This window comes from Eubalaena glacialis, chromosome 1 (assembly GCF_028564815.1).
Source record: "Eubalaena glacialis isolate mEubGla1 chromosome 1, mEubGla1.1.hap2.+ XY, whole genome shotgun sequence".
NCBI lineage: Eukaryota > Metazoa > Chordata > Mammalia > Artiodactyla > Balaenidae > Eubalaena > Eubalaena glacialis.
Genome location: NC_083716.1, coordinates 92,415,705 through 92,443,224, shown reverse-complemented (window position 1 = coordinate 92,443,224; position 27,520 = coordinate 92,415,705). Strand labels below are relative to the sequence as shown.

The 27,520-nt window shown below is 74.0% G+C and overlaps 17 non-coding genes and 9 pseudogenes across 17 annotated transcripts; all 26 read right to left on the bottom strand.

Moving 5' to 3' along the window:
• Nucleotides 1-630: 630 nt before the first annotated feature.
• Nucleotides 631-749, bottom strand: LOC133079589 (5S ribosomal RNA). Its single transcript, XR_009698245.1, has one exon. It is a non-coding gene; the product is annotated as a 5S ribosomal RNA (ribosomal RNA).
• A 918-nt stretch (nucleotides 750-1,667) lies between these two features.
• LOC133079584 (5S ribosomal RNA) lies at nucleotides 1,668-1,786 on the bottom strand. The gene has a single exon (XR_009698244.1). It is a non-coding gene; the product is annotated as a 5S ribosomal RNA (ribosomal RNA).
• Nucleotides 1,787-2,695: 909 nt separating this feature from the next.
• LOC133075598 (5S ribosomal RNA) lies at nucleotides 2,696-2,814 on the bottom strand (annotated as a pseudogene).
• Nucleotides 2,815-3,760: 946 nt separating this feature from the next.
• Nucleotides 3,761-3,879, bottom strand: LOC133079578 (5S ribosomal RNA). The gene has a single exon (XR_009698243.1). It is a non-coding gene; the product is annotated as a 5S ribosomal RNA (ribosomal RNA).
• Nucleotides 3,880-4,797: 918 nt separating this feature from the next.
• On the bottom strand, nucleotides 4,798-4,916 carry LOC133079573 (5S ribosomal RNA). The gene has a single exon (XR_009698242.1). It is a non-coding gene; the product is annotated as a 5S ribosomal RNA (ribosomal RNA).
• A 909-nt stretch (nucleotides 4,917-5,825) lies between these two features.
• LOC133075593 (5S ribosomal RNA) lies at nucleotides 5,826-5,944 on the bottom strand (annotated as a pseudogene).
• Nucleotides 5,945-6,890: 946 nt separating this feature from the next.
• On the bottom strand, nucleotides 6,891-7,009 carry LOC133079568 (5S ribosomal RNA). The gene has a single exon (XR_009698241.1). It is a non-coding gene; the product is annotated as a 5S ribosomal RNA (ribosomal RNA).
• A 918-nt stretch (nucleotides 7,010-7,927) lies between these two features.
• On the bottom strand, nucleotides 7,928-8,046 carry LOC133079563 (5S ribosomal RNA). Its single transcript, XR_009698236.1, has one exon. It is a non-coding gene; the product is annotated as a 5S ribosomal RNA (ribosomal RNA).
• Nucleotides 8,047-8,955: 909 nt separating this feature from the next.
• On the bottom strand, nucleotides 8,956-9,074 carry LOC133075588 (5S ribosomal RNA; annotated as a pseudogene).
• Nucleotides 9,075-10,020: 946 nt separating this feature from the next.
• LOC133079557 (5S ribosomal RNA) lies at nucleotides 10,021-10,139 on the bottom strand. The gene has a single exon (XR_009698235.1). It is a non-coding gene; the product is annotated as a 5S ribosomal RNA (ribosomal RNA).
• Nucleotides 10,140-11,057: 918 nt separating this feature from the next.
• LOC133079553 (5S ribosomal RNA) lies at nucleotides 11,058-11,176 on the bottom strand. The gene has a single exon (XR_009698234.1). It is a non-coding gene; the product is annotated as a 5S ribosomal RNA (ribosomal RNA).
• Nucleotides 11,177-12,085: 909 nt separating this feature from the next.
• On the bottom strand, nucleotides 12,086-12,204 carry LOC133075580 (5S ribosomal RNA; annotated as a pseudogene).
• Nucleotides 12,205-13,150: 946 nt separating this feature from the next.
• LOC133079543 (5S ribosomal RNA) lies at nucleotides 13,151-13,269 on the bottom strand. Its single transcript, XR_009698232.1, has one exon. It is a non-coding gene; the product is annotated as a 5S ribosomal RNA (ribosomal RNA).
• Nucleotides 13,270-14,187: 918 nt separating this feature from the next.
• Nucleotides 14,188-14,306, bottom strand: LOC133079538 (5S ribosomal RNA). Its single transcript, XR_009698231.1, has one exon. It is a non-coding gene; the product is annotated as a 5S ribosomal RNA (ribosomal RNA).
• Nucleotides 14,307-15,215: 909 nt separating this feature from the next.
• Nucleotides 15,216-15,334, bottom strand: LOC133075574 (5S ribosomal RNA; annotated as a pseudogene).
• A 946-nt stretch (nucleotides 15,335-16,280) lies between these two features.
• LOC133079533 (5S ribosomal RNA) lies at nucleotides 16,281-16,399 on the bottom strand. The gene has a single exon (XR_009698230.1). It is a non-coding gene; the product is annotated as a 5S ribosomal RNA (ribosomal RNA).
• A 918-nt stretch (nucleotides 16,400-17,317) lies between these two features.
• Nucleotides 17,318-17,436, bottom strand: LOC133079529 (5S ribosomal RNA). Its single transcript, XR_009698228.1, has one exon. It is a non-coding gene; the product is annotated as a 5S ribosomal RNA (ribosomal RNA).
• Nucleotides 17,437-18,345: 909 nt separating this feature from the next.
• On the bottom strand, nucleotides 18,346-18,464 carry LOC133075570 (5S ribosomal RNA; annotated as a pseudogene).
• Nucleotides 18,465-19,372: 908 nt separating this feature from the next.
• Nucleotides 19,373-19,491, bottom strand: LOC133075565 (5S ribosomal RNA; annotated as a pseudogene).
• Nucleotides 19,492-20,437: 946 nt separating this feature from the next.
• On the bottom strand, nucleotides 20,438-20,556 carry LOC133079522 (5S ribosomal RNA). Its single transcript, XR_009698227.1, has one exon. It is a non-coding gene; the product is annotated as a 5S ribosomal RNA (ribosomal RNA).
• A 918-nt stretch (nucleotides 20,557-21,474) lies between these two features.
• On the bottom strand, nucleotides 21,475-21,593 carry LOC133079517 (5S ribosomal RNA). Its single transcript, XR_009698224.1, has one exon. It is a non-coding gene; the product is annotated as a 5S ribosomal RNA (ribosomal RNA).
• A 908-nt stretch (nucleotides 21,594-22,501) lies between these two features.
• LOC133075554 (5S ribosomal RNA) lies at nucleotides 22,502-22,620 on the bottom strand (annotated as a pseudogene).
• A 910-nt stretch (nucleotides 22,621-23,530) lies between these two features.
• On the bottom strand, nucleotides 23,531-23,649 carry LOC133079514 (5S ribosomal RNA). The gene has a single exon (XR_009698222.1). It is a non-coding gene; the product is annotated as a 5S ribosomal RNA (ribosomal RNA).
• A 911-nt stretch (nucleotides 23,650-24,560) lies between these two features.
• Nucleotides 24,561-24,679, bottom strand: LOC133075549 (5S ribosomal RNA; annotated as a pseudogene).
• Nucleotides 24,680-25,625: 946 nt separating this feature from the next.
• LOC133104204 (5S ribosomal RNA) lies at nucleotides 25,626-25,744 on the bottom strand. Its single transcript, XR_009703498.1, has one exon. It is a non-coding gene; the product is annotated as a 5S ribosomal RNA (ribosomal RNA).
• Nucleotides 25,745-26,662: 918 nt separating this feature from the next.
• Nucleotides 26,663-26,781, bottom strand: LOC133079510 (5S ribosomal RNA). The gene has a single exon (XR_009698221.1). It is a non-coding gene; the product is annotated as a 5S ribosomal RNA (ribosomal RNA).
• Nucleotides 26,782-27,520: the final 739 nt, after the last annotated feature.

Below are 27,520 nucleotides of genomic sequence, written 5' to 3'. Positions count from 1 at the left end.
TAGGCGCAGCCCAGCCACGGCCTGGCCGGCCCGCCTGCCCAACGGCAGTTGGCCCGAAGCCACTGGGAGCCACCATTGAGCCGGCACGGCCCCTTAGACACAGCAACGCCACCCTTGCCCCCACGCCAACTGCCGAGCAAAGTTCCCGGCGCCTGGTGTCTAGCCAGCCCAGCGAACCGGTCCCAGCCCACGACCCCGCTCCCACTCTCGGCCGTGGCGAAGTGGCAAAGGGTGGGCTTTTTCCGGAGGGAGCTGTGGAGAGACACACGGGCAGACAGGGGGCTGCGGCGCGGCTGGGCTCCGGTGGGGGCGGCCAAGTGCAGGTCGAGGGCTTCGTGGGCCGCACGGACGGCACCCCGGCCTGCGGCGGAGTCTGGGTCCGGGCCAGCCACCACGGGAGCGGCTGGGGTGGCGGCTGCCTTCCAGGGCCGCCTTCTGGCCGCCTGGCCGGCCAGGCCGGCGCGGAGCGCCCCCTCTGGCGCGCTGTGGTGGGAGGGGCCGGAGGAGGTGGGGCCTGCAGCGCTGCCCGGCGGGGGCGGGGGCGGGGGCGGAGGCAGCGGCCTCGGCCTTGGCCTCGGCCTCGGCCTAGGCCGCGGGCGACTAAAGGAGAAGGCGGAGCGGGAGGCAAAAAGCCTACAGCACCCGGTATTCCCAGGCGGTCTCCCATCCAAGTACTAACCAGGCCCGACCCTGCTTAGCTTCCGAGATCAGACGAGATCGGGCGCGTTCAGGGTGGTATGGCCGTAGACGTTAAAAGGGGCCCGCGGAGTGCCTCTTGAGGCCCAGCTTCGCTGGCGCTTGCGCCTCCCCGCCAGCCCGGCGGCCAGCCCGCCCCGGCAGGGCCCCGCCGCCCGCCCAGGCAGGGCAACGGCGGCCTCGGGTACCAGGGGGGTGGCGGAGGGTTCGGCGACCTCCCAGCCCAGGGCGGGCGGGACCCACCAAACCGTTCAGCGCTTGGCGCCCCGCCCCAGATCCCGCACGTCGCTCACAGGGACGTGGCCCCGGAGGCTTCAGGGCCCGGGGCCCGCGGTCCCTTGGGCCTCCCCTCTGCCCGCCCACGCGGCGCTAGGCGCAGCCCAGCCGCAGCCCGGGCCGGCCCTCCTGCCCGACGGCAGTCGGCCCTTAACCCACTGGGAGCCACCATTGAGTCGGCACGGCCCCTTAGCCCCAGCAAGGCCACCCTTGCCCCCACGCCACCCGCCGAGCACAGGACCCGGCGCCTTGTGGCCGGCCGGCCCGGAGCACCGGCCCCGGCCCCCGCCCCCGCTCCCGCCCCCGGCCGTGGCGAAACGGCGGAGGGGGGGCTTTTTCCGGAGGGAGCTGTGGAGAGACACACCGGCAGATAGGTGGCTGCGCCGGGGCTGGGCGCTGGTGGGGGCGGCCAGGTGCAGGTCAAGGGGCTCGCGGGCCGCACGGCCGGCACCCGGGCCTGAGGCGGAGTCTGGGTTCAGGCCAGCCACCCCGGGAGCGGCTGGGATGCGGCTGCCTTCCAGGGCCGCCTTCTGGCCGCCTGGCCGGCCAGGCAGGCGGAGAGCGCCCCCTCTGGCGCGCTGTGGTGGGAGGGGCCGGAGGAGGTGGGGCCTGCAGCGGTGCCCGGCGGGGGCGGGGGCGGGGGCGGGGGCGGAGGCGGCGGGCGACTAAAGGAGAAGGCGGAGCGGGAGGCAAAAAGCCTACAGCACCCGGTATTCCCAGGCGGTCTCCCATCCAAGTACTAACCAGGCCCGACCCTGCTTAGCTTCCGAGATCAGACGAGATCGGGCGCGTTCAGGGTGGTATGGCCGTAGACGCAGGAGGGGCCCGCGCGGTGCCTCTTGAGGCCCAGCTTCGCTGGCGCCTGCGCCTTACCGCCATGCCGGCGGCCAGCCCTCTCCGGCAGGGCCCTGCCGCCCGCCCAGGCAGGCGACAGGAGGCCTCGGGGACCCGGGGGTGGCGGAGTGGTGGGCCACCTCGCAGCCCAGGGCGGGCGGGACGCTCCAGGCCCGTCGGCGCTTGGCGCCCCGCCGCAGATCCCGCTCGACGCTCACAGGGACGCGGCCCCGGAGGCTTCAGGGCCCGGCGGCCGCGGTCCCTTGGGCATCCCCCCCTGCCCGCCCACGCGGAGTTAGGCGCAGCCCGGCCACGGCCGGGCCGGCCCTCTGGCCGGGCAGCAGCTGGCCCGAAGCCACTGGGAGCCACCATGGAGTGGGCACGGCCCCTTAGCCCCAGCAAGGCCCCCCCTTGCCCCCACGCCGCCCGCCGAGCACAGGACCCCGGCCCTGGTGGCCGGCAGGCCCGGAGAAGCGGCCCCGGCCCCCGCCCCCGCTCCCGCCCCCGGCCGTGGCGAAACGGCGGAGGGGGGGCTTTTTCCGGAGGGAGCTGTGGAGAGACACACGGGCAGACAGGGGGCTGCGGCGTGGCTGGGCTCCGGTGGGGGCGGCCAAGTGCAGGTCGAGGGCCTTGCGGGCCGCACGGATGGCACCCCGGCCTGCGGCGGAGTCTGGGTCCGGGCCAGCCACCACGGGAGCGGCTGGGGTGGCGGCTGCCTTCCAGGGCCGCATTCTGGCCGCATGTCCAGCCAGCTCGGCGGGGAGCGATCCCTCCGGCGCGCTGTGTTGGGAGGGACGTGAGGAGGTGAGGCCTGCAGCGGTGCTCAGCGGGGGCGGAGGCGGCCTCGGCCGCGGGCCACTAAATGTCAAGGCGGAGCGGGAGGCAAAAAAGCCTACAGCACTCGGTATTCCCATGTGGTCTCCCATCCAGGTACGAAACAGGCCAGACCCTGATTAGCTTCCGAGATCAGACGAGGTGTGGTGCGTTCAGGGAGGTGTGGCCGTAGAATGCAGCGGGGGCCACGGTGTGCCTCTTGAGGCTTAGCTTCGCTGGTGCTGGCGACTTACCGCCAGCCCGGCAGCCAACCCTCTCCGGCGCGGCCCTGCCGTCCGCCCAGGCAAGCGACAGGAGGCCTCGAGGGCCCGGGGGTGGTGGAGTTGTGGGCGACTTCGCAGCTCAGGTCAGGCGGGACCCTCCAGGCCTGTAGGCGCTTGGCCCTCCGCCCCAGAGCCGCTCAACGCTCACAGGACTTGGCCCCGGAGGCTTAAGGGCCTGTGGCCCTCGGTCCCTTGTGCATTCCCCACCCTGTCAATCCACACAGTGCTAGGCGCAGCCCAGCCACGGCCTGGCCGGCCCGCCTGCCCAACGGCAGTTGGCCCGAAGCCACTGGGAGCCACCATTGAGCCGGCACGGCCCCTTAGACACAGCAACGCCACCCTTGCCCCCACGCCAACTGCCGAGCAAAGTTCCCGGCGCCTGGTGTCTAGCCAGCCCAGCGAACCGGTCCCAGCCCACGACCCCGCTCCCACTCTCGGCCGTGGCGAAGTGGCAAAGGGTGGGCTTTTTCCGGAGGGAGCTGTGGAGAGACACACGGGCAGACAGGGGGCTGCGGTGCGGCTGGGCTCCGGTGGGGGCGGCCAAGTGCAGGTCGAGGGCTTCGTGGGCCGCACGGACGGCACCCCGGCCTGCGGCGGAGTCTGGGTCCGGGCCAGCCACCACGGGAGCGGCTGGGGTGGCGGCTGCCTTCCAGGGCCGCCTTCTGGCCGCCTGGCCGGCCAGGCCGGCGCGGAGCGCCCCCTCTGGCGCGCTGTGGTGGGAGGGGCCGGAGGAGGTGGGGCCTGCAGCGCTGCCCGGCGGGGGCGGGGGCGGGGGCGGAGGCAGCGGCCTCGGCCTTGGCCTCGGCCTCGGCCTAGGCCGCGGGCGACTAAAGGAGAAGGCGGAGCGGGAGGCAAAAAGCCTACAGCACCCGGTATTCCCAGGCGGTCTCCCATCCAAGTACTAACCAGGCCCGACCCTGCTTAGCTTCCGAGATCAGACGAGATCGGGCGCGTTCAGGGTGGTATGGCCGTAGACGTTAAAAGGGGCCCGCGGAGTGCCTCTTGAGGCCCAGCTTCGCTGGCGCTTGCGCCTCCCCGCCAGCCCGGCGGCCAGCCCGCCCCGGCAGGGCCCCGCCGCCCGCCCAGGCAGGGCAACGGCGGCCTCGGGTACCAGGGGGGTGGCGGAGGGTTCGGCGACCTCCCAGCCCAGGGCGGGCGGGACCCACCAAACCGTTCGGCGCTTGGCGCCCCGCCCCAGATCCCGCACGTCGCTCACAGGGACGTGGCCCCGGAGGCTTCAGGGCCCGGGGCCCGCGGTCCCTTGGGCCTCCCCTCTGCCCGCCCACGCGGCGCTAGGCGCAGCCCAGCCGCAGCCCGGGCCGGCCCTCCTGCCCGACGGCAGTCGGCCCTTAACACACTGGGAGCCACCATTGAGTCGGCACGGCCTCTTAGCCCCAGCAAGGCCACCCTTGCCCCCACGCCACCCGCCGAGCACAGGACCCGGCGCCTTGTGGCCGGCCGGCCCGGAGCACCGGCCCCGGCCCCCGCCCCCGCTCCCGCCCCCGGCCGTGGCGAAACGGCGGAGGGGGGGCTTTTTCCGGAGGGAGCTGTGGAGAGACACACCGGCAGATAGGTGGCTGCGCCGGGGCTGGGCGCTGGTGGGGGCGGCCAGGTGCAGGTCAAGGGGCTCGCGGGCCGCACGGCCGGCACCCGGGCCTGAGGCGGAGTCTGGGTTCAGGCCAGCCACCCCGGGAGCGGCTGGGATGCGGCTGCCTTCCAGGGCCGCCTTCTGGCCGCCTGGCCGGCCAGGCAGGCGGAGAGCGCCCCCTCTGGCGCGCTGTGGTGGGAGGGGCCGGAGGAGGTGGGGCCTGCAGCGGTGCCCGGCGGGGGCGGGGGCGGGGGCGGGGGCGGAGGCGGCGGGCGACTAAAGGAGAAGGCGGAGCGGGAGGCAAAAAGCCTACAGCACCCGGTATTCCCAGGCGGTCTCCCATCCAAGTACTAACCAGGCCCGACCCTGCTTAGCTTCCGAGATCAGACGAGATCGGGCGCGTTCAGGGTGGTATGGCCGTAGACGCAGGAGGGGCCCGCGCGGTGCCTCTTGAGGCCCAGCTTCGCTGGCGCCTGCGCCTTACCGCCATGCCGGCGGCCAGCCCTCTCCGGCAGGGCCCTGCCGCCCGCCCAGGCAGGCGACAGGAGGCCTCGGGGACCCGGGGGTGGCGGAGTGGTGGGCCACCTCGCAGCCCAGGGCGGGCGGGACGCTCCAGGCCCGTCGGCGCTTGGCGCCCCGCCGCAGATCCCGCTCGACGCTCACAGGGACGCGGCCCCGGAGGCTTCAGGGCCCGGCGGCCGCGGTCCCTTGGGCATCCCCCCCTGCCCGCCCACGCGGAGTTAGGCGCAGCCCGGCCACGGCCGGGCCGGCCCTCCGGCCGGGCAGCAGCTGGCCCGAAGCCACTGGGAGCCACCATGGAGTGGGCACGGCCCCTTAGCCCCAGCAAGGCCCCCCCTTGCCCCCACGCCGCCCGCCGAGCACAGGACCCCGGCCCTGGTGGCCGGCAGGCCCGGAGAAGCGGCCCCGGCCCCCGCCCCCGCTCCCGCCCCCAGCCGTGGCGAAACGGCGGAGGGGGGGCTTTTTCCGGAGGGAGCTGTGGAGAGACACACGGGCAGACAGGGGGCTGCGGCGCGGCTGGGCTCCGGTGGGGGCGGCCAAGTGCAGGTCGAGGGCCTCGCGGGCCGCACGGACGGCACCCCGGCCTGCGGCGGAGTCTGGGTCCGGGCCAGCCACCACGGGAGCGGCTGGGGTGGCGGCTGCCTTCCAGGGCCGCATTCTGGCCGCATGTCCAGCCAGCTCGGCGGGGAGCGATCCCTCCGGCGCGCTGTGTTGGGAGGGACGTGAGGAGGTGAGGCCTGCAGCGGTGCTCAGCGGGGGCGGAGGCGGCCTCGGCCGCGGGCCACTAAATGTCAAGGCGGAGCGGGAGGCAAAAAAGCCTACAGCACTCGGTATTCCCATGTGGTCTCCCATCCAGGTACGAAACAGGCCAGACCCTGATTAGCTTCCGAGATCAGACGAGGTGTGGTGCGTTCAGGGAGGTGTGGCCGTAGAATGCAGCGGGGGCCACGGTGTGCCTCTTGAGGCTTAGCTTCGCTGGTGCTGGCGACTTACCGCCAGCCCGGCAGCCAACCCTCTCCGGCGCGGCCCTGCCGTCTGCCCAGGCAAGCGACAGGAGGCCTCGAGGGCCCGGGGGTGGTGGAGTTGTGGGCGACTTCGCAGCTCAGGTCAGGCGGGACCCTCCAGGCCTGTAGGCGCTTGGCCCTCCGCCCCAGAGCCGCTCAACGCTCACAGGACTTGGCCCCGGAGGCTTAAGGGCCTGTGGCCCTCGGTCCCTTGTGCATTCCCCACCCTGTCAATCCACACAGTGCTAGGCGCAGCCCAGCCACGGCCTGGCCGGCCCGCCTGCCCAACGGCAGTTGGCCCGAAGCCACTGGGAGCCACCATTGAGCCGGCACGGCCCCTTAGACACAGCAACGCCACCCTTGCCCCCACGCCAACTGCCGAGCAAAGTTCCCGGCGCCTGGTGTCTAGCCAGCCCAGCGAACCGGTCCCAGCCCACGACCCCGCTCCCACTCTCGGCCGTGGCGAAGTGGCAAAGGGTGGGCTTTTTCCGGAGGGAGCTGTGGAGAGACACACGGGCAGACAGGGGGCTGCGGCGCGGCTGGGCTCCGGTGGGGGCGGCCAAGTGCAGGTCGAGGGCTTCGTGGGCCGCACGGACGGCACCCCGGCCTGCGGCGGAGTCTGGGTCCGGGCCAGCCACCACGGGAGCGGCTGGGGTGGCGGCTGCCTTCCAGGGCCGCCTTCTGGCCGCCTGGCCGGCCAGGCCGGCGCGGAGCGCCCCCTCTGGCGCGCTGTGGTGGGAGGGGCCGGAGGAGGTGGGGCCTGCAGCGCTGCCCGGCGGGGGCGGGGGCGGGGGCGGAGGCAGCGGCCTCGGCCTTGGCCTCGGCCTCGGCCTAGGCCGCGGGCGACTAAAGGAGAAGGCGGAGCGGGAGGCAAAAAGCCTACAGCACCCGGTATTCCCAGGCGGTCTCCCATCCAAGTACTAACCAGGCCCGACCCTGCTTAGCTTCCGAGATCAGACGAGATCGGGCGCGTTCAGGGTGGTATGGCCGTAGACGTTAAAAGGGGCCCGCGGAGTGCCTCTTGAGGCCCAGCTTCGCTGGCGCTTGCGCCTCCCCGCCAGCCCGGCGGCCAGCCCGCCCCGGCAGGGCCCCGCCGCCCGCCCAGGCAGGGCAACGGCGGCCTCGGGTACCAGGGGGGTGGCGGAGGGTTCGGCGACCTCCCAGCCCAGGGCGGGCGGGACCCACCAAACCGTTCGGCGCTTGGCGCCCCGCCCCAGATCCCGCACGTCGCTCACAGGGACGTGGCCCCGGAGGCTTCAGGGCCCGGGGCCCGCGGTCCCTTGGGCCTCCCCTCTGCCCGCCCACGCGGCGCTAGGCGCAGCCCAGCCGCAGCCCGGGCCGGCCCTCCTGCCCGACGGCAGTCGGCCCTTAACCCACTGGGAGCCACCATTGAGTCGGCACGGCCTCTTAGCCCCAGCAAGGCCACCCTTGCCCCCACGCCACCCGCCGAGCACAGGACCCGGCGCCTTGTGGCCGGCCGGCCCGGAGCACCGGCCCCGGCCCCCGCCCCCGCTCCCGCCCCCGGCCGTGGCGAAACGGCGGAGGGGGGGCTTTTTCCGGAGGGAGCTGTGGAGAGACACACCGGCAGATAGGTGGCTGCGCCGGGGCTGGGCGCTGGTGGGGGCGGCCAGGTGCAGGTCAAGGGGCTCGCGGGCCGCACGGCCGGCACCCGGGCCTGAGGCGGAGTCTGGGTTCAGGCCAGCCACCCCGGGAGCGGCTGGGATGCGGCTGCCTTCCAGGGCCGCCTTCTGGCCGCCTGGCCGGCCAGGCAGGCGGAGAGCGCCCCCTCTGGCGCGCTGTGGTGGGAGGGGCCGGAGGAGGTGGGGCCTGCAGCGGTGCCCGGCGGGGGCGGGGGCGGGGGCGGGGGCGGAGGCGGCGGGCGACTAAAGGAGAAGGCGGAGCGGGAGGCAAAAAGCCTACAGCACCCGGTATTCCCAGGCGGTCTCCCATCCAAGTACTAACCAGGCCCGACCCTGCTTAGCTTCCGAGATCAGACGAGATCGGGCGCGTTCAGGGTGGTATGGCCGTAGACGCAGGAGGGGCCCGCGCGGTGCCTCTTGAGGCCCAGCTTCGCTGGCGCCTGCGCCTTACCGCCATGCCGGCGGCCAGCCCTCTCCGGCAGGGCCCTGCCGCCCGCCCAGGCAGGCGACAGGAGGCCTCGGGGACCCGGGGGTGGCGGAGTGGTGGGCCACCTCGCAGCCCAGGGCGGGCGGGACGCTCCAGGCCCGTCGGCGCTTGGCGCCCCGCCGCAGATCCCGCTCGACGCTCACAGGGACGCGGCCCCGGAGGCTTCAGGGCCCGGCGGCCGCGGTCCCTTGGGCATCCCCCCCTGCCCGCCCACGCGGAGTTAGGCGCAGCCCGGCCACGGCCGGGCCGGCCCTCCGGCCGGGCAGCAGCTGGCCCGAAGCCACTGGGAGCCACCATGGAGTGGGCACGGCCCCTTAGCCCCAGCAAGGCCCCCCCTTGCCCCCACGCCGCCCGCCGAGCACAGGACCCCGGCCCTGGTGGCCGGCAGGCCCGGAGAAGCGGCCCCGGCCCCCGCCCCCGCTCCCGCCCCCGGCCGTGGCGAAACGGCGGAGGGGGGGCTTTTTCCGGAGGGAGCTGTGGAGAGACACACGGGCAGACAGGGGGCTGCGGCGCGGCTGGGCTCCGGTGGGGGCGGCCAAGTGCAGGTCGAGGGCCTCGCGGGCCGCACGGACGGCACCCCGGCCTGCGGCGGAGTCTGGGTCCGGGCCAGCCACCACGGGAGCGGCTGGGGTGGCGGCTGCCTTCCAGGGCCGCATTCTGGCCGCATGTCCAGCCAGCTCGGCGGGGAGCGATCCCTCCGGCGCGCTGTGTTGGGAGGGACGTGAGGAGGTGAGGCCTGCAGCGGTGCTCAGCGGGGGCGGAGGCAGCCTCGGCCGCGGGCCACTAAATGTCAAGGCGGAGCGGGAGGCAAAAAAGCCTACAGCACTCGGTATTCCCATGTGGTCTCCCATCCAGGTACGAAACAGGCCAGACCCTGATTAGCTTCCGAGATCAGACGAGGTGTGGTGCGTTCAGGGAGGTGTGGCCGTAGAATGCAGCGGGGGCCACGGTGTGCCTCTTGAGGCTTAGCTTCGCTGGTGCTGGCGACTTACCGCCAGCCCGGCAGCCAACCCTCTCCGGCGCGGCCCTGCCGTCCGCCCAGGCAAGCGACAGGAGGCCTCGAGGGCCCGGGGGTGGTGGAGTTGTGGGCGACTTCGCAGCTCAGGTCAGGCGGGACCCTCCAGGCCTGTAGGCGCTTGGCCCTCCGCCCCAGAGCCGCTCAACGCTCACAGGACTTGGCCCCGGAGGCTTAAGGGCCTGTGGCCCTCGGTCCCTTGTGCATTCCCCACCCTGTCAATCCACACAGTGCTAGGCGCAGCCCAGCCACGGCCTGGCCGGCCCGCCTGCCCAACGGCAGTTGGCCCGAAGCCACTGGGAGCCACCATTGAGCCGGCACGGCCCCTTAGACACAGCAACGCCACCCTTGCCCCCACGCCAACTGCCGAGCAAAGTTCCCGGCGCCTGGTGTCTAGCCAGCCCAGCGAACCGGTCCCAGCCCACGACCCCGCTCCCACTCTCGGCCGTGGCGAAGTGGCAAAGGGTGGGCTTTTTCCGGAGGGAGCTGTGGAGAGACACACGGGCAGACAGGGGGCTGCGGCGCGGCTGGGCTCCGGTGGGGGCGGCCAAGTGCAGGTCGAGGGCTTCGTGGGCCGCACGGACGGCACCCCGGCCTGCGGCGGAGTCTGGGTCCGGGCCAGCCACCACGGGAGCGGCTGGGGTGGCGGCTGCCTTCCAGGGCCGCCTTCTGGCCGCCTGGCCGGCCAGGCCGGCGCGGAGCGCCCCCTCTGGCGCGCTGTGGTGGGAGGGGCCGGAGGAGGTGGGGCCTGCAGCGCTGCCCGGCGGGGGCGGGGGCGGGGGCGGAGGCAGCGGCCTCGGCCTTGGCCTCGGCCTCGGCCTAGGCCGCGGGCGACTAAAGGAGAAGGCGGAGCGGGAGGCAAAAAGCCTACAGCACCCGGTATTCCCAGGCGGTCTCCCATCCAAGTACTAACCAGGCCCGACCCTGCTTAGCTTCCGAGATCAGACGAGATCGGGCGCGTTCAGGGTGGTATGGCCGTAGACGTTAAAAGGGGCCCGCGGAGTGCCTCTTGAGGCCCAGCTTCGCTGGCGCTTGCGCCTCCCCGCCAGCCCGGCGGCCAGCCCGCCCCGGCAGGGCCCCGCCGCCCGCCCAGGCAGGGCAACGGCGGCCTCGGGTACCAGGGGGGTGGCGGAGGGTTCGGCGACCTCCCAGCCCAGGGCGGGCGGGACCCACCAAACCGTTCGGCGCTTGGCGCCCCGCCCCAGATCCCGCACGTCGCTCACAGGGACGTGGCCCCGGAGGCTTCAGGGCCCGGGGCCCGCGGTCCCTTGGGCCTCCCCTCTGCCCGCCCACGCGGCGCTAGGCGCAGCCCAGCCGCAGCCCGGGCCGGCCCTCCTGCCCGACGGCAGTCGGCCCTTAACCCACTGGGAGCCACCATTGAGTCGGCACGGCCCCTTAGCCCCAGCAAGGCCACCCTTGCCCCCACGCCACCCGCCGAGCACAGGACCCGGCGCCTTGTGGCCGGCCGGCCCGGAGCACCGGCCCCGGCCCCCGCCCCCGCTCCCGCCCCCGGCCGTGGCGAAACGGCGGAGGGGGGGCTTTTTCCGGAGGGAGCTGTGGAGAGACACACCGGCAGATAGGTGGCTGCGCCGGGGCTGGGCGCTGGTGGGGGCGGCCAGGTGCAGGTCAAGGGGCTCGCGGGCCGCACGGCCGGCACCCGGGCCTGAGGCGGAGTCTGGGTTCAGGCCAGCCACCCCGGGAGCGGCTGGGATGCGGCTGCCTTCCAGGGCCGCCTTCTGGCCGCCTGGCCGGCCAGGCAGGCGGAGAGCGCCCCCTCTGGCGCGCTGTGGTGGGAGGGGCCGGAGGAGGTGGGGCCTGCAGCGGTGCCCGGCGGGGGCGGGGGCGGGGGCGGGGGCGGAGGCGGCGGGCGACTAAAGGAGAAGGCGGAGCGGGAGGCAAAAAGCCTACAGCACCCGGTATTCCCAGGCGGTCTCCCATCCAAGTACTAACCAGGCCCGACCCTGCTTAGCTTCCGAGATCAGACGAGATCGGGCGCGTTCAGGGTGGTATGGCCGTAGACGCAGGAGGGGCCCGCGCGGTGCCTCTTGAGGCCCAGCTTCGCTGGCGCCTGCGCCTTACCGCCATGCCGGCGGACAGCCCTCTCCCGCAGGGCCCTGCCGCCCGCCCAGGCAGGCGACAGGAGGCCTCGGGGACCCGGGGGTGGCGGAGTGGTGGGCCACCTCGCAGCCCAGGGCGGGCGGGACGCTCCAGGCCCGTCGGCGCTTGGCGCCCCGCCGCAGATCCCGCTCGACGCTCACAGGGACGCGGCCCCGGAGGCTTCAGGGCCCGGCGGCCGCGGTCCCTTGGGCATCCCCCCCTGCCCGCCCACGCGGAGTTAGGCGCAGCCCGGCCACGGCCGGGCCGGCCCTCCGGCCGGGCAGCAGCTGGCCCGAAGCCACTGGGAGCCACCATGGAGTGGGCACGGCCCCTTAGCCCCAGCAAGGCCCCCCCTTGCCCCCACGCCGCCCGCCGAGCACAGGACCCCGGCCCTGGTGGCCGGCAGGCCCGGAGAAGCGGCCCCGGCCCCCGCCCCCGCTCCCGCCCCCGGCCGTGGCGAAACGGCGGAGGGGGGGCTTTTTCCGGAGGGAGCTGTGGAGAGACACACGGGCAGACAGGGGGCTGCGGCGCGGCTGGGCTCCGGTGGGGGCGGCCAAGTGCAGGTCGAGGGCCTCGCGGGCCGCACGGACGGCACCCCGGCCTGCGGCGGAGTCTGGGTCCGGGCCAGCCACCACGGGAGCGGCTGGGGTGGCGGCTGCCTTCCAGGGCCGCATTCTGGCCGCATGTCCAGCCAGCTCGGCGGGGAGCGATCCCTCCGGCGCGCTGTGTTGGGAGGGACGTGAGGAGGTGAGGCCTGCAGCGGTGCTCAGCGGGGGCGGAGGCGGCCTCGGCCGCGGGCCACTAAATGTCAAGGCGGAGCGGGAGGCAAAAAAGCCTACAGCACTCGGTATTCCCATGTGGTCTCCCATCCAGGTACGAAACAGGCCAGACCCTGATTAGCTTCCGAGATCAGACGAGGTGTGGTGCGTTCAGGGAGGTGTGGCCGTAGAATGCAGCGGGGGCCACGGTGTGCCTCTTGAGGCTTAGCTTCGCTGGTGCTGGCGACTTACCGCCAGCCCGGCAGCCAACCCTCTCCGGCGCGGCCCTGCCGTCCGCCCAGGCAAGCGACAGGAGGCCTCGAGGGCCCGGGGGTGGTGGAGTTGTGGGCGACTTCGCAGCTCAGGTCAGGCGGGACCCTCCAGGCCTGTAGGCGCTTGGCCCTCCGCCCCAGAGCCGCTCAACGCTCACAGGACTTGGCCCCGGAGGCTTAAGGGCCTGTGGCCCTCGGTCCCTTGTGCATTCCCCACCCTGTCAATCCACACAGTGCTAGGCGCAGCCCAGCCACGGCCTGGCCGGCCCGCCTGCCCAACGGCAGTTGGCCCGAAGCCACTGGGAGCCACCATTGAGCCGGCACGGCCCCTTAGACACAGCAACGCCACCCTTGCCCCCACGCCAACTGCCGAGCAAAGTTCCCGGCGCCTGGTGTCTAGCCAGCCCAGCGAACCGGTCCCAGCCCACGACCCCGCTCCCACTCTCGGCCGTGGCGAAGTGGCAAAGGGTGGGCTTTTTCCGGAGGGAGCTGTGGAGAGACACACGGGCAGACAGGGGGCTGCGGCGCGGCTGGGCTCCGGTGGGGGCGGCCAAGTGCAGGTCGAGGGCTTCGTGGGCCGCACGGACGGCACCCCGGCCTGCGGCGGAGTCTGGGTCCGGGCCAGCCACCACGGGAGCGGCTGGGGTGGCGGCTGCCTTCCAGGGCCGCCTTCTGGCCGCCTGGCCGGCCAGGCCGGCGCGGAGCGCCCCCTCTGGCGCGCTGTGGTGGGAGGGGCCGGAGGAGGTGGGGCCTGCAGCGCTGCCCGGCGGGGGCGGGGGCGGGGGCGGAGGCAGCGGCCTCGGCCTTGGCCTCGGCCTCGGCCTAGGCCGCGGGCGACTAAAGGAGAAGGCGGAGCGGGAGGCAAAAAGCCTACAGCACCCGGTATTCCCAGGCGGTCTCCCATCCAAGTACTAACCAGGCCCGACCCTGCTTAGCTTCCGAGATCAGACGAGATCGGGCGCGTTCAGGGTGGTATGGCCGTAGACGTTAAAAGGGGCCCGCGGAGTGCCTCTTGAGGCCCAGCTTCGCTGGCGCTTGCGCCTCCCCGCCAGCCCGGCGGCCAGCCCGCCCCGGCAGGGCCCCGCCGCCCGCCCAGGCAGGGCAACGGCGGCCTCGGGTACCAGGGGGGTGGCGGAGGGTTCGGCGACCTCCCAGCCCAGGGCGGGCGGGACCCACCAAACCGTTCGGCGCTTGGCGCCCCGCCCCAGATCCCGCACGTCGCTCACAGGGACGTGGCCCCGGAGGCTTCAGGGCCCGGGGCCCGCGGTCCCTTGGGCCTCCCCTCTGCCCGCCCACGCGGCGCTAGGCGCAGCCCAGCCGCAGCCCGGGCCGGCCCTCCTGCCCGACGGCAGTCGGCCCTTAACCCACTGGGAGCCACCATTGAGTCGGCACGGCCCCTTAGCCCCAGCAAGGCCACCCTTGCCCCCACGCCACCCGCCGAGCACAGGACCCGGCGCCTTGTGGCCGGCCGGCCCGGAGCACCGGCCCCGGCCCCCGCCCCCGCTCCCGCCCCCGGCCGTGGCGAAACGGCGGAGGGGGGGCTTTTTCCGGAGGGAGCTGTGGAGAGACACACCGGCAGATAGGTGGCTGCGCCGGGGCTGGGCGCTGGTGGGGGCGGCCAGGTGCAGGTCAAGGGGCTCGCGGGCCGCACGGCCGGCACCCGGGCCTGAGGCGGAGTCTGGGTTCAGGCCAGCCACCCCGGGAGCGGCTGGGATGCGGCTGCCTTCCAGGGCCGCCTTCTGGCCGCCTGGCCGGCCAGGCAGGCGGAGAGCGCCCCCTCTGGCGCGCTGTGGTGGGAGGGGCCGGAGGAGGTGGGGCCTGCAGCGGTGCCCGGCGGGGGCGGGGGCGGGGGCGGGGGCGGAGGCGGCGGGCGACTAAAGGAGAAGGCGGAGCGGGAGGCAAAAAGCCTACAGCACCCGGTATTCCCAGGCGGTCTCCCATCCAAGTACTAACCAGGCCCGACCCTGCTTAGCTTCCGAGATCAGACGAGATCGGGCGCGTTCAGGGTGGTATGGCCGTAGACGCAGGAGGGGCCCGCGCGGTGCCTCTTGAGGCCCAGCTTCGCTGGCGCCTGCGCCTTACCGCCATGCCGGCGGCCAGCCCTCTCCGGCAGGGCCCTGCCGCCCGCCCAGGCAGGCGACAGGAGGCCTCGGGGACCCGGGGGTGGCGGAGTGGTGGGCCACCTCGCAGCCCAGGGCGGGCGGGACGCTCCAGGCCCGTCGGCGCTTGGCGCCCCGCCGCAGATCCCGCTCGACGCTCACAGGGACGCGGCCCCGGAGGCTTCAGGGCCCGGCGGCCGCGGTCCCTTGGGCATCCCCCCCTGCCCGCCCACGCGGAGTTAGGCGCAGCCCGGCCACGGCCGGGCCGGCCCTCCGGCCGGGCAGCAGCTGGCCCGAAGCCACTGGGAGCCACCATGGAGTGGGCACGGCCCCTTAGCCCCAGCAAGGCCCCCCCTTGCCCCCACGCCGCCCGCCGAGCACAGGACCCCGGCCCTGGTGGCCGGCAGGCCCGGAGAAGCGGCCCCGGCCCCCGCCCCCGCTCCCGCCCCCGGCCGTGGCGAAACGGCGGAGGGGGGGCTTTTTCCGGAGGGAGCTGTGGAGAGACACACGGGCAGACAGGGGGCTGCGGCGCGGCTGGGCTCCGGTGGGGGCGGCCAAGTGCAGGTCGAGGGCCTCGCGGGCCGCACGGACGGCACCCCGGCCTGTGGCGGAGTCTGGGTCCGGGCCAGCCACCACGGGAGCGGCTGGGGTGGCGGCTGCCTTCCAGGGCCGCATTCTGGCCGCATGTCCAGCCAGCTCGGCGGGGAGCGATCCCTCCGGCGCGCTGTGTTGGGAGGGACGTGAGGAGGTGAGGCCTGCAGCGGTGCTCAGCGGGGGCGGAGGCGGCCTCGGCCGCGGGCCACTAAATGTCAAGGCGGAGCGGGAGGCAAAAAAGCCTACAGCACTCGGTATTCCCATGTGGTCTCCCATCCAGGTACGAAACAGGCCAGACCCTGATTAGCTTCCGAGATCAGACGAGGTGTGGTGCGTTCAGGGAGGTGTGGCCGTAGAATGCAGCGGGGGCCACGGTGTGCCTCTTGAGGCTTAGCTTCGCTGGTGCTGGCGACTTACCGCCAGCCCGGCAGCCAACCCTCTCCGGCGCGGCCCTGCCGTCCGCCCAGGCAAGCGACAGGAGGCCTCGAGGGCCCGGGGGTGGTGGAGTTGTGGGCGACTTCGCAGCTCAGGTCAGGCGGGACCCTCCAGGCCTGTAGGCGCTTGGCCCTCCGCCCCAGAGCCGCTCAACGCTCACAGGACTTGGCCCCGGAGGCTTAAGGGCCTGTGGCCCTCGGTCCCTTGTGCATTCCCCACCCTGTCAATCCACACAGTGCTAGGCGCAGCCCAGCCACGGCCTGGCCGGCCCGCCTGCCCAACGGCAGTTGGCCCGAAGCCACTGGGAGCCACCATTGAGCCGGCACGGCCCCTTAGACACAGCAACGCCACCCTTGCCCCCACGCCAACTGCCGAGCAAAGTTCCCGGCGCCTGGTGTCTAGCCAGCCCAGCGAACCGGTCCCAGCCCACGACCCCGCTCCCACTCTCGGCCGTGGCGAAGTGGCAAAGGGTGGGCTTTTTCCGGAGGGAGCTGTGGAGAGACACACGGGCAGACAGGGGGCTGCGGCGCGGCTGGGCTCCGGTGGGGGCGGCCAAGTGCAGGTCGAGGGCTTCGTGGGCCGCACGGACGGCACCCCGGCCTGCGGCGGAGTCTGGGTCCGGGCCAGCCACCACGGGAGCGGCTGGGGTGGCGGCTGCCTTCCAGGGCCGCCTTCTGGCCGCCTGGCCGGCCAGGCCGGCGCGGAGCGCCCCCTCTGGCGCGCTGTGGTGGGAGGGGCCGGAGGAGGTGGGGCCTGCAGCGCTGCCCGGCGGGGGCGGGGGCGGGGGCGGAGGCAGCGGCCTCGGCCTTGGCCTCGGCCTCGGCCTAGGCCGCGGGCGACTAAAGGAGAAGGCGGAGCGGGAGGCAAAAAGCCTACAGCACCCGGTATTCCCAGGCGGTCTCCCATCCAAGTACTAACCAGGCCCGACCCTGCTTAGCTTCCGAGATCAGACGAGATCGGGCGCGTTCAGGGTGGTATGGCCGTAGACGTTAAAAGGGGCCCGCGGAGTGCCTCTTGAGGCCCAGCTTCGCTGGCGCTTGCGCCTCCCCGCCAGCCCGGCGGCCAGCCCGCCCCGGCAGGGCCCCGCCGCCCGCCCAGGCAGGGCAACGGCGGCCTCGGGTACCAGGGGGGTGGCGGAGGGTTCGGCGACCTCCCAGCCCAGGGCGGGCGGGACCCACCAAACCGTTCGGCGCTTGGCGCCCCGCCCCAGATCCCGCACGTCGCTCACAGGGACGTGGCCCCGGAGGCTTCAGGGCCCGGGGCCCGCGGTCCCTTGGGCCTCCCCTCTGCCCGCCCACGCGGCGCTAGGCGCAGCCCAGCCGCAGCCCGGGCCGGCCCTCCTGCCCGACGGCAGTCGGCCCTTAACCCACTGGGAGCCACCATTGAGTCGGCACGGCCCCTTAGCCCCAGCAAGGCCACCCTTGCCCCCACGCCACCCGCCGAGCACAGGACCCGGCGCCTTGTGGCCGGCCGGCCCGGAGCACCGGCCCCGGCCCCCGCCCCCGCTCCCGCCCCCGGCCGTGGCGAAACGGCGGAGGGGGGGCTTTTTCCGGAGGGAGCTGTGGAGAGACACACCGGCAGATAGGTGGCTGCGCCGGGGCTGGGCGCTGGTGGGGGCGGCCAGGTGCAGGTCAAGGGGCTCGCGGGCCGCACGGCCGGCACCCGGGCCTGAGGCGGAGTCTGGGTTCAGGCCAGCCACCCCGGGAGCGGCTGGGATGCGGCTGCCTTCCAGGGCCGCCTTCTGGCCGCCTGGCCGGCCAGGCAGGCGGAGAGCGCCCCCTCTGGCGCGCTGTGGTGGGAGGGGCCGGAGGAGGTGGGGCCTGCAGCGGTGCCCGGCGGGGGCGGGGGCGGGGGCGGGGGCGGAGGCGGCGGGCGACTAAAGGAGAAGGCGGAGCGGGAGGCAAAAAGCCTACAGCACCCGGTATTCCCAGGCGGTCTCCCATCCAAGTACTAACCAGGCCCGACCCTGCTTAGCTTCCGAGATCAGACGAGATCGGGCGCGTTCAGGGTGGTATGGCCGTAGACGCAGGAGGGGCCCGCGCGGTGCCTCTTGAGGCCCAGCTTCGCTGGCGCCTGCGCCTTACCGCCATGCCGGCGGCCAGCCCTCTCCGGCAGGGCCCTGCCGCCCGCCCAGGCAGGCGACAGGAGGCCTCGGGGACCCGGGGGTGGCGGAGTGGTGGGCCACCTCGCAGCCCAGGGCGGGCGGGACGCTCCAGGCCCGTCGGCGCTTGGCGCCCCGCCGCAGATCCCGCTCGACGCTCACAGGGACGCGGCCCCGGAGGCTTCAGGGCCCGGCGGCCGCGGTCCCTTGGGCATCCCCCCCTGCCCGCCCACGCGGAGTTAGGCGCAGCCCGGCCACGGCCGGGCCGGCCCTCCGGCCGGGCAGCAGCTGGCCCGAAGCCACTGGGAGCCACCATGGAGTGGGCACGGCCCCTTAGCCCCAGCAAGGCCCCCCCTTGCCCCCACGCCGCCCGCCGAGCACAGGACCCCGGCCCTGGTGGCCGGCAGGCCCGGAGAAGCGGCCCCGGCCCCCGCCCCCGCTCCCGCCCCCGGCCGTGGCGAAACGGCGGAGGGGGGGCTTTTTCCGGAGGGAGCTGTGGAGAGACACACGGGCAGACAGGGGGCTGCGGCGCGGCTGGGCTCCGGTGGGGGCGGCCAAGTGCAGGTCGAGGGCCTCGCGGGCCGCACGGACGGCACCCCGGCCTGCGGCGGAGTCTGGGTCCGGGCCAGCCACCACGGGAGCGGCTGGGGTGGCGGCTGCCTTCCAGGGCCGCATTCTGGCCGCATGTCCAGCCAGCTCGGCGGGGAGCGATCCCTCCGGCGCGCTGTGTTGGGAGGGACGTGAGGAGGTGAGGCCTGCAGCGGTGCTCAGCGGGGGCGGAGGCGGCCTCGGCCGCGGGCCACTAAATGTCAAGGCGGAGCGGGAGGCAAAAAAGCCTACAGCACTCGGTATTCCCATGTGGTCTCCCATCCAGGTACGAAACAGGCCAGACCCTGATTAGCTTCCGAGATCAGACGAGGTGTGGTGCGTTCAGGGAGGTGTGGCCGTAGAATGCAGCGGGGGCCACGGTGTGCCTCTTGAGGCTTAGCTTCGCTGGTGCTGGCGACTTACCGCCAGCCCGGCAGCCAACCCTCTCCGGCGCGGCCCTGCCGTCCGCCCAGGCAAGCGACAGGAGGCCTCGAGGGCCCGGGGGTGGTGGAGTTGTGGGCGACTTCGCAGCTCAGGTCAGGCGGGACCCTCCAGGCCTGTAGGCGCTTGGCCCTCCGCCCCAGAGCCGCTCAACGCTCACAGGACTTGGCCCCGGAGGCTTAAGGGCCTGTGGCCCTCGGTCCCTTGTGCATTCCCCACCCTGTCAATCCACACAGTGCTAGGCGCAGCCCAGCCACGGCCTGGCCGGCCCGCCTGCCCAACGGCAGTTGGCCCGAAGCCACTGGGAGCCACCATTGAGCCGGCACGGCCCCTTAGACACAGCAACGCCACCCTTGCCCCCACGCCAACTGCCGAGCAAAGTTCCCGGCGCCTGGTGTCTAGCCAGCCCAGCGAACCGGTCCCAGCCCACGACCCCGCTCCCACTCTCGGCCGTGGCGAAGTGGCAAAGGGTGGGCTTTTTCCGGAGGGAGCTGTGGAGAGACACACGGGCAGACAGGGGGCTGCGGCGCGGCTGGGCTCCGGTGGGGGCGGCCAAGTGCAGGTCGAGGGCTTCGTGGGCCGCACGGACGGCACCCCGGCCTGCGGCGGAGTCTGGGTCCGGGCCAGCCACCACGGGAGCGGCTGGGGTGGCGGCTGCCTTCCAGGGCCGCATTCTGGCCGCATGTCCAGCCAGCTCGGCGGGGAGCGATCCCTCCGGCGCGCTGTGTTGGGAGGGACGTGAGGAGGTGAGGCCTGCAGCGGTGCTCAGCGGGGGCGGAGGCGGCCTCGGCCGCGGGCCACTAAATGTCAAGGCGGAGCGGGAGGCAAAAAAGCCTACAGCACTCGGTATTCCCATGTGGTCTCCCATCCAGGTACGAAACAGGCCAGACCCTGATTAGCTTCCGAGATCAGACGAGGTGTGGTGCGTTCAGGGAGGTGTGGCCGTAGAATGCAGCGGGGGCCACGGTGTGCCTCTTGAGGCTTAGCTTCGCTGGTGCTGGCGACTTACCGCCAGCCCGGCAGCCAACCCTCTCCGGCGCGGCCCTGCCGTCCGCCCAGGCAAGCGACAGGAGGCCTCGAGGGCCCGGGGGTGGTGGAGTTGTGGGCGACTTCGCAGCTCAGGTCAGGCGGGACCCTCCAGGCCTGTAGGCGCTTGGCCCTCCGCCCCAGAGCCGCTCAACGCTCACAGGACTTGGCCCCGGAGGCTTAAGGGCCTGTGGCCCTCGGTCCCTTGTGCATTCCCCACCCTGTCAATCCACACAGTGCTAGGCGCAGCCCAGCCACGGCCTGGCCGGCCTGCCTGCCCAACGGCAGTTGGCCCGAAGCCACTGGGATCCACCATTGAGCCGGCAATGCCCCTTAGACACAGCAACGCCACCCTTGCCCCCACGCCAACTGCCGAGCAAAGTTCCCGGCGCCTGGTGTCTAGCCAGCCCAGCGAACCGGTCCCAGCCCACGACCCCGCTCCCACTCTTGGCCGTGGCGAAGTGGCAAAGGGTGGGCTTTTTCCGGAGGGAGCTGTGGAGAGACACACGGGCAGACAGGGGGCTGCGGCGCGGCTGGGCTCCGGTGGGGGCGGCCAAGTGCAGGTCGAGGGCTTCGTGGGCCGCACGGACGGCACCCCGGCCTGCGGCGGAGTCTGGGTCCGGGCCAGCCACCACGGGAGCGGCTGGGGTGGCGGCTGCCTTCCAGGGCCGCCTTCTGGCCGCCTGGCCGGCCAGGCCGGCGCGGAGCGCCCCCTCTGGCGCGCTGTGGTGGGAGGGGCCGGAGGAGGTGGGGCCTGCAGCGCTGCCCGGCGGGGGCGGGGGCGGGGGCGGAGGCAGCGGCCTCGGCCTCGGCCTCGGCCTCGGCCTAGGCCGCGGGCGACTAAAGGAGAAGGCGGAGCGGGAGGCAAAAAGCCTACAGCACCCGGTATTCCCAGGCGGTCTCCCATCCAAGTACTAACCAGGCCCGACCCTGCTTAGCTTCCGAGATCAGACGAGATCGGGCGCGTTCAGGGTGGTATGGCCGTAGACGTTAAGAGGGGCCCGCGGAGTGCCTCTTGAGGCCCAGCTTCGCTGGCGCTTGCGCCTCCCCGCCAGGCCGGCGGCCAGCCCGCCCCGGCAGGGCCCCGCCGCCCGCCCAGGCAGGGCAACGGCGGCCTCGGGTACCAGGGGGGTGGCGGAGGGTTCGGCGACCTCCCAGCCCAGGGCGGGCGGGACCCACCAAACCGTTCGGCACTTGGCGCCCCGCCCCAGATCCCGCACGTCGCTCACAGGGACGTGGCCCCGGAGGCTTCAGGGCCCGGGGCCCGCGGTCCCTTGGGCCTCCCCTCTGCCCGCCCACGCGGCGCTAGGCGCAGCCCAGCCGCAGCCCGGGCCGGCCCTCCTGCCCGACGGCAGTCGGCCCTTAACCCACTGGGAGCCACCATTGAGTCGGCACGGCCCCTTAGCCCCAGCAAGGCCACCCTTGCCCCCACGCCACCCGCCGAGCACAGGACCCGGCGCCTTGTGGCCGGCCGGCCCGGAGCACCGGCCCCGGCCCCCGCCCCCGCTCCCGCCCCCGGCCGTGGCGAAACGGCGGAGGGGGGGCTTTTTCCGGAGGGAGCTGTGGAGAGACACACCGGCAGATAGGTGGCTGCGCCGGGGCTGGGCGCTGGTGGGGGCGGCCAGGTGCAGGTCAAGGGGCTCGCGGGCCGCACGGCCGGCACCCGGGCCTGAGGCGGAGTCTGGGTTCAGGCCAGCCACCCCGGGAGCGGCTGGGATGCGGCTGCCTTCCAGGGCCGCCTTCTGGCCGCCTGGCCGGCCAGGCAGGCGGAGAGCGCCCCCTCTGGCGCGCTGTGGTGGGAGGGGCCGGAGGAGGTGGGGCCTGCAGCGGTGCCCGGCGGGGGCGGGGGCGGGGGCGGGGGCGGAGGCGGCGGGCGACTAAAGGAGAAGGCGGAGCGGGAGGCAAAAAGCCTACAGCACCCGGTATTCCCAGGCGGTCTCCCATCCAAGTACTAACCAGGCCCGACCCTGCTTAGCTTCCGAGATCAGACGAGATCGGGCGCGTTCAGGGTGGTATGGCCGTAGACGCAGGAGGGGCCCGCGCGGTGCCTCTTGAGGCCCAGCTTCGCTGGCGCCTGCGCCTTACCGCCATGCCGGCGGCCAGCCCTCTCCGGCAGGGCCCTGCCGCCCGCCCAGGCAGGCGACAGGAGGCCTCGGGGACCCGGGGGTGGCGGAGTGGTGGGCCACCTCGCAGCCCAGGGCGGGCGGGACGCTCCAGGCCCGTCGGCGCTTGGCGCCCCGCCGCAGATCCCGCTCGACGCTCACAGGGACGCGGCCCCGGAGGCTTCAGGGCCCGGCGGCCGCGGTCCCTTGGGCATCCCCCCCTGCCCGCCCACGCGGAGTTAGGCGCAGCCCGGCCACGGCCGGGCCGGCCCTCCGGCCGGGCAGCAGCTGGCCCGAAGCCACTGGGAGCCACCATGGAGTGGGCACGGCCCCTTAGCCCCAGCAAGGCCCCCCCTTGCCCCCACGCCGCCCGCCGAGCACAGGACCCCGGCCCTGGTGGCCGGCAGGCCCGGAGAAGCGGCCCCGGCCCCCGCCCCCGCTCCCGCCCCCGGCCGTGGCGAAACGGCGGAGGGGGGGCTTTTTCCGGAGGGAGCTGTGGAGAGACACACGGGCAGACAGGGGGCTGCGGCGCGGCTGGGCTCCGGTGGGGGCGGCCAAGTGCAGGTCGAGGGCTTCGTGGGCCGCACGGACGGTACCCCGGCCTGCGGCGGAGTCTGGGTCCGGGCCAGCCACCACGGGAGCGGCTGGGGTGGCGGCTGCCTTCCAGGGCCGCATTCTGGCCGCATGTCCAGCCAGCTCGGCGGGGAGCGATCCCTCCGGCGCGCTGTGTTGGGAGGGACGTGAGGAGGTGAGGCCTGCAGCGGTGCTCAGCGGGGCGGAGGCGGCCTCGGCCGCGGGCCACTAAATGTCAAGGCGGAGCGGGAGGCAAAAAAGCCTACAGCACTCGGTATTCCCATGTGGTCTCCCATCCAGGTACGAAACAGGCCAGACCCTGATTAGCTTCCGAGATCAGACGAGGTGTGGTGCGTTCAGGGAGGTGTGGCCGTAGAATGCAGCGGGGGCCACGGTGTGCCTCTTGAGGCTTAGCTTCGCTGGTGCTGGCGACTTACCGCCAGCCCGGCAGCCAACCCTCTCCGGCGCGGCCCTGCCGTCCGCCCAGGCAAGCGACAGGAGGCCTCGAGGGCCCGGGGGTGGTGGAGTTGTGGGCGACTTCGCAGCTCAGGTCAGGCGGGACCCTCCAGGCCTGTAGGCGCTTGGCCCTCCGCCCCAGAGCCGCTCAACGCTCACAGGACTTGGCCCCGGAGACTTAAGGGCCTGTGGCCCTCGGTCCCTTGTGCATTCCCCACCCTGTCAATCCACACAGTGCTAGGCGCAGCCCAGCCACGGCCTGGCCGGCCCGCCTGCCCAACGGCAGTTGGCCCGAAGCCACTGGGAGCCACCATTGAGCCGGCACGGCCCCTTAGACACAGCAACGCCACCCTTGCCCCCACGCCAACTGCCGAGCAAAGTTCCCGGCGCCTGGTGTCTAGCCAGCCCAGCGAACCGGTCCCAGCCCACGACCCCGCTCCCACTCTCGGCCGTGGCGAAGTGGCAAAGGGTGGGCTTTTTCCGGAGGGAGCTGTGGAGAGACACACGGGCAGACAGGGGGCTGCGGCGCGGCTGGGCTCCGGTGGGGGCGGCCAAGTGCAGGTCGAGGGCTTCGTGGGCCGCACGGACGGCACCCCGGCCTGCGGCGGAGTCTGGGTCCGGGCCAGCCACCACGGGAGCGGCTGGGGTGGCGGCTGCCTTCCAGGGCCGCCTTCTGGCCGCCTGGCCGGCCAGGCCGGCGCGGAGCGCCCCCTCTGGCGCGCTGTGGTGGGAGGGGCCGGAGGAGGTGGGGCCTGCAGCGCTGCCCGGCGGGGGCCGGGGCGGGGGCGGAGGCGGCGGGCGACTAAAGGAGAAGGCGGAGCGGGAGGCAAAAAGCCTACAGCACCCGGTATTCCCAGGCGGTCTCCCATCCAAGTACTAACCAGGCCCGACCCTGCTTAGCTTCCGAGATCAGACGAGATCGGGCGCGTTCAGGGTGGTATGGCCGTAGACGTTAAGAGGGGCCCGCGGAGTGCCTCTTGAGGCCCAGCTTCGCTGGCGCTTGCGCCTCCCCGCCAGCCCGGCGGCCAGCCCGCCCCGGCAGGGCCCCGCCGCCCGCCCAGGCAGGGCAACGGCGGCCTCGGGTACCAGGGGGGTGGCGGAGGGTTCGGCGACCTCCCAGCCCAGGGCGGGCGGGACCCACCAAACCGTTCGGCGCTTGGCGCCCCGCCCCAGATCCCGCACGTCGCTCACAGGGACGTGGCCCCGGAGGCTTCAGGGCCCGGGGCCCGCGGTCCCTTGGGCCTCCCCTCTGCCCGCCCACGCGGCGCTAGGCGCAGCCCAGCCGCAGCCCGGGCCGGCCCTCCTGCCCGACGGCAGTCGGCCCTTAACCCACTGGGAGCCACCATTGAGTCGGCACGGCCCCTTAGCCCCAGCAAGGCCACCCTTGCCCCCACGCCACCCGCCGAGCACAGGACCCGGCGCCTTGTGGCCGGCCGGCCCGGAGCACCGGCCCCGGCCCCCGCCCCCGCTCCCGCCCCCGGCCGTGGCGAAACGGCGGAGGGGGGGCTTTTTCCGGAGGGAGCTGTGGAGAGACACACGGGCAGACAGGGGGCTGCGGCGCGGCTGGGCTCCGGTGGGGGCGGCCAAGTGCAGGTCGAGGGCCTCGCGGGCCGCACGGACGGCACCCCGGCCTGCGGCGGAGTCTGGGTCCGGGCCAGCCACCACGGGAGCGGCTGGGGTGGCGGCTGCCTTCCAGGGCCGCATTCTGGCCGCATGTCCAGCCAGCTCGGCGGGGAGCGATCCCTCCGGCGCGCTGTGTTGGGAGGGACGTGAGGAGGTGAGGCCTGCAGCGGTGCTCAGCGGGGGCGGAGGCGGCCTCGGCCGCGGGCCACTAAATGTCAAGGCGGAGCGGGAGGCAAAAAAGCCTACAGCACTCGGTATTCCCATGTGGTCTCCCATCCAGGTACGAAACAGGCCAGACCCTGATTAGCTTCCGAGATCAGACGAGGTGTGGTGCGTTCAGGGAGGTGTGGCCGTAGAATGCAGCGGGGGCCACGGTGTGCCTCTTGAGGCTTAGCTTCGCTGGTGCTGGCGACTTACCGCCAGCCCGGCAGCCAACCCTCTCCGGCGCGGCCCTGCCGTCCGCCCAGGCAAGCGACAGGAGGCCTCGAGGGCCCGGGGGTGGTGGAGTTGTGGGCGACTTCGCAGCTCAGGTCAGGCGGGACCCTCCAGGCCTGTAGGCGCTTGGCCCTCCGCCCCAGAGCCGCTCAACGCTCACAGGACTTGGCCCCGGAGGCTTAAGGGCCTGTGGCCCTCGGTCCCTTGTGCATTCCCCACCCTGTCAATCCACACAGTGCTAGGCGCAGCCCAGCCACGGCCTGGCCGGCCCGCCTGCCCAACGGCAGTTGGCCCGAAGCCACTGGGAGCCACCATTGAGCCGGCACGGCCCCTTAGACACAGCAACGCCACCCTTGCCCCCACGCCAACTGCCGAGCAAAGTTCCCGGCGCCTGGTGTCTAGCCAGCCCAGCGAACCGGTCCCAGCCCACGACCCCGCTCCCACTCTCGGCCGTGGCGAAGTGGCAAAGGGTGGGCTTTTTCCGGAGGGAGCTGTGGAGAGACACACGGGCAGACAGGGGGCTGCGGCGCGGCTGGGCTCCGGTGGGGGCGGCCAAGTGCAGGTCGAGGGCTTCGTGGGCCGCACGGACGGCACCCCGGCCTGCGGCGGAGTCTGGGTCCGGGCCAGCCACCACGGGAGCGGCTGGGGTGGCGGCTGCCTTCCAGGGCCGCCTTCTGGCCGCCTGGCCGGCCAGGCCGGCGCGGAGCGCCCCCTCTGGCGCGCTGTGGTGGGAGGGGCCGGAGGAGGTGGGGCCTGCAGCGCTGCCCGGCGGGGGCGGGGGCGGGGGCGGAGGCAGCGGCCTCGGCCTTGGCCTCGGCCTCGGCCTAGGCCGCGGGCGACTAAAGGAGAAGGCGGAGCGGGAGGCAAAAAGCCTACAGCACCCGGTATTCCCAGGCGGTCTCCCATCAAAGTACTAACCAGGCCCGACCCTGCTTAGCTTCCGAGATCAGACGAGATCGGGCGCGTTCAGGGTGGTATGGCCGTAGACGTTAAAAGGGGCCCGCGGAGTGCCTCTTGAGGCCCAGCTTCGCTGGCGCTTGCGCCTCCCCGCCAGCCCGGCGGCCAGCCCGCCCCGGCAGGGCCCCGCCGCCCGCCCAGGCAGGGCAACGGCGGCCTCGGGTACCAGGGGGGTGGCGGAGGGTTCGGCGACCTCCCAGCCCAGGGCGGGCGGGACCCACCAAACCGTTCGGCGCTTGGCGCCCCGCCCCAGATCCCGCACGTCGCTCACAGGGACGTGGCCCCGGAGGCTTCAGGGCCCGGGGCCCGCGGTCCCTTGGGCCTCCCCTCTGCCCGCCCACGCGGCGCTAGGCGCAGCCCAGCCGCAGCCCGGGCCGGCCCTCCTGCCCGACGGCAGTCGGCCCTTAACCCACTGGGAGCCACCATTGAGTCGGCACGGCCCCTTAGCCCCAGCAAGGCCACCCTTGCCCCCACGCCACCCGCCGAGCACAGGACCCGGCGCCTTGTGGCCGGCCGGCCCGGAGCACCGGCCCCGGCCCCCGCCCCCGCTCCCGCCCCCGGCCGTGGCGAAACGGCGGAGGGGGGGCTTTTTCCGGAGGGAGCTGTGGAGAGACACACCGGCAGATAGGTGGCTGCGCCGGGGCTGGGCGCTGGTGGGGGCGGCCAGGTGCAGGTCAAGGGGCTCGCGGGCCGCACGGCCGGCACCCGGGCCTGAGGCGGAGTCTGGGTTCAGGCCAGCCACCCCGGGAGCGGCTGGGATGCGGCTGCCTTCCAGGGCCGCCTTCTGGCCGCCTGGCCGGCCAGGCAGGCGGAGAGCGCCCCCTCTGGCGCGCTGTGGTGGGAGGGGCCGGAGGAGGTGGGGCCTGCAGCGGTGCCCGGCGGGGGCGGGGGCGGGGGCGGGGGCGGAGGCGGCGGGCGACTAAAGGAGAAGGCGGAGCGGGAGGCAAAAAGCCTACAGCACCCGGTATTCCCAGGCGGTCTCCCATCCAAGTACTAACCAGGCCCGACCCTGCTTAGCTTCCGAGATCAGACGAGATCGGGCGCGTTCAGGGTGGTATGGCCGTAGACGCAGGAGGGGCCCGCGCGGTGCCTCTTGAGGCCCAGCGCCTTACCGCCATGCCGGCGGCCAGCCCTCTCCGGCAGGGCCCTGCCGCCCGCCCAGGCAGGCGACAGGAGGCCTCGGGGACCCGGGGGTGGCGGAGTGGTGGGCCACCTCGCAGCCCAGGGCGGGCGGGACGCTCCAGGCCCGTCGGCGCTTGGCGCCCCGCCGCAGATCCCGCTCGACGCTCACAGGGACGCGGCCCCGGAGGCTTCAGGGCCCGGCGGCCGCGGTCCCTTGGGCATCCCCCCCTGCCCGCCCACGCGGAGTTAGGCGCAGCCCGGCCACGGCCGGGCCGGCCCTCCGGCCGGGCAGCAGCTGGCCCGAAGCCACTGGGAGCCACCATGGAGTGGGCACGGCCCCTTAGCCCCAGCAAGGCCCCCCCTTGCCCCCACGCCGCCCGCCGAGCACAGGACCCCGGCCCTGGTGGCCGGCAGGCCCGGAGAAGCGGCCCCGGCCCCCGCCCCCGCTCCCGCCCCCGGCCGTGGCGAAACGGCGGAGGGGGGGCTTTTTCCGGAGGGAGCTGTGGAGAGACACACGGGCAGACAGGGGGCTGCGGCGCGGCTGGGCTCCGGTGGGGGCGGCCAAGTGCAGGTCGAGGGCCTCGCGGGCCGCACGGACGGCACCCCGGCCTGCGGCGGAGTCTGGGTCCGGGCCAGCCACCACGGGAGCGGCTGGGGTGGCGGCTGCCTTCCAGGGCCGCATTCT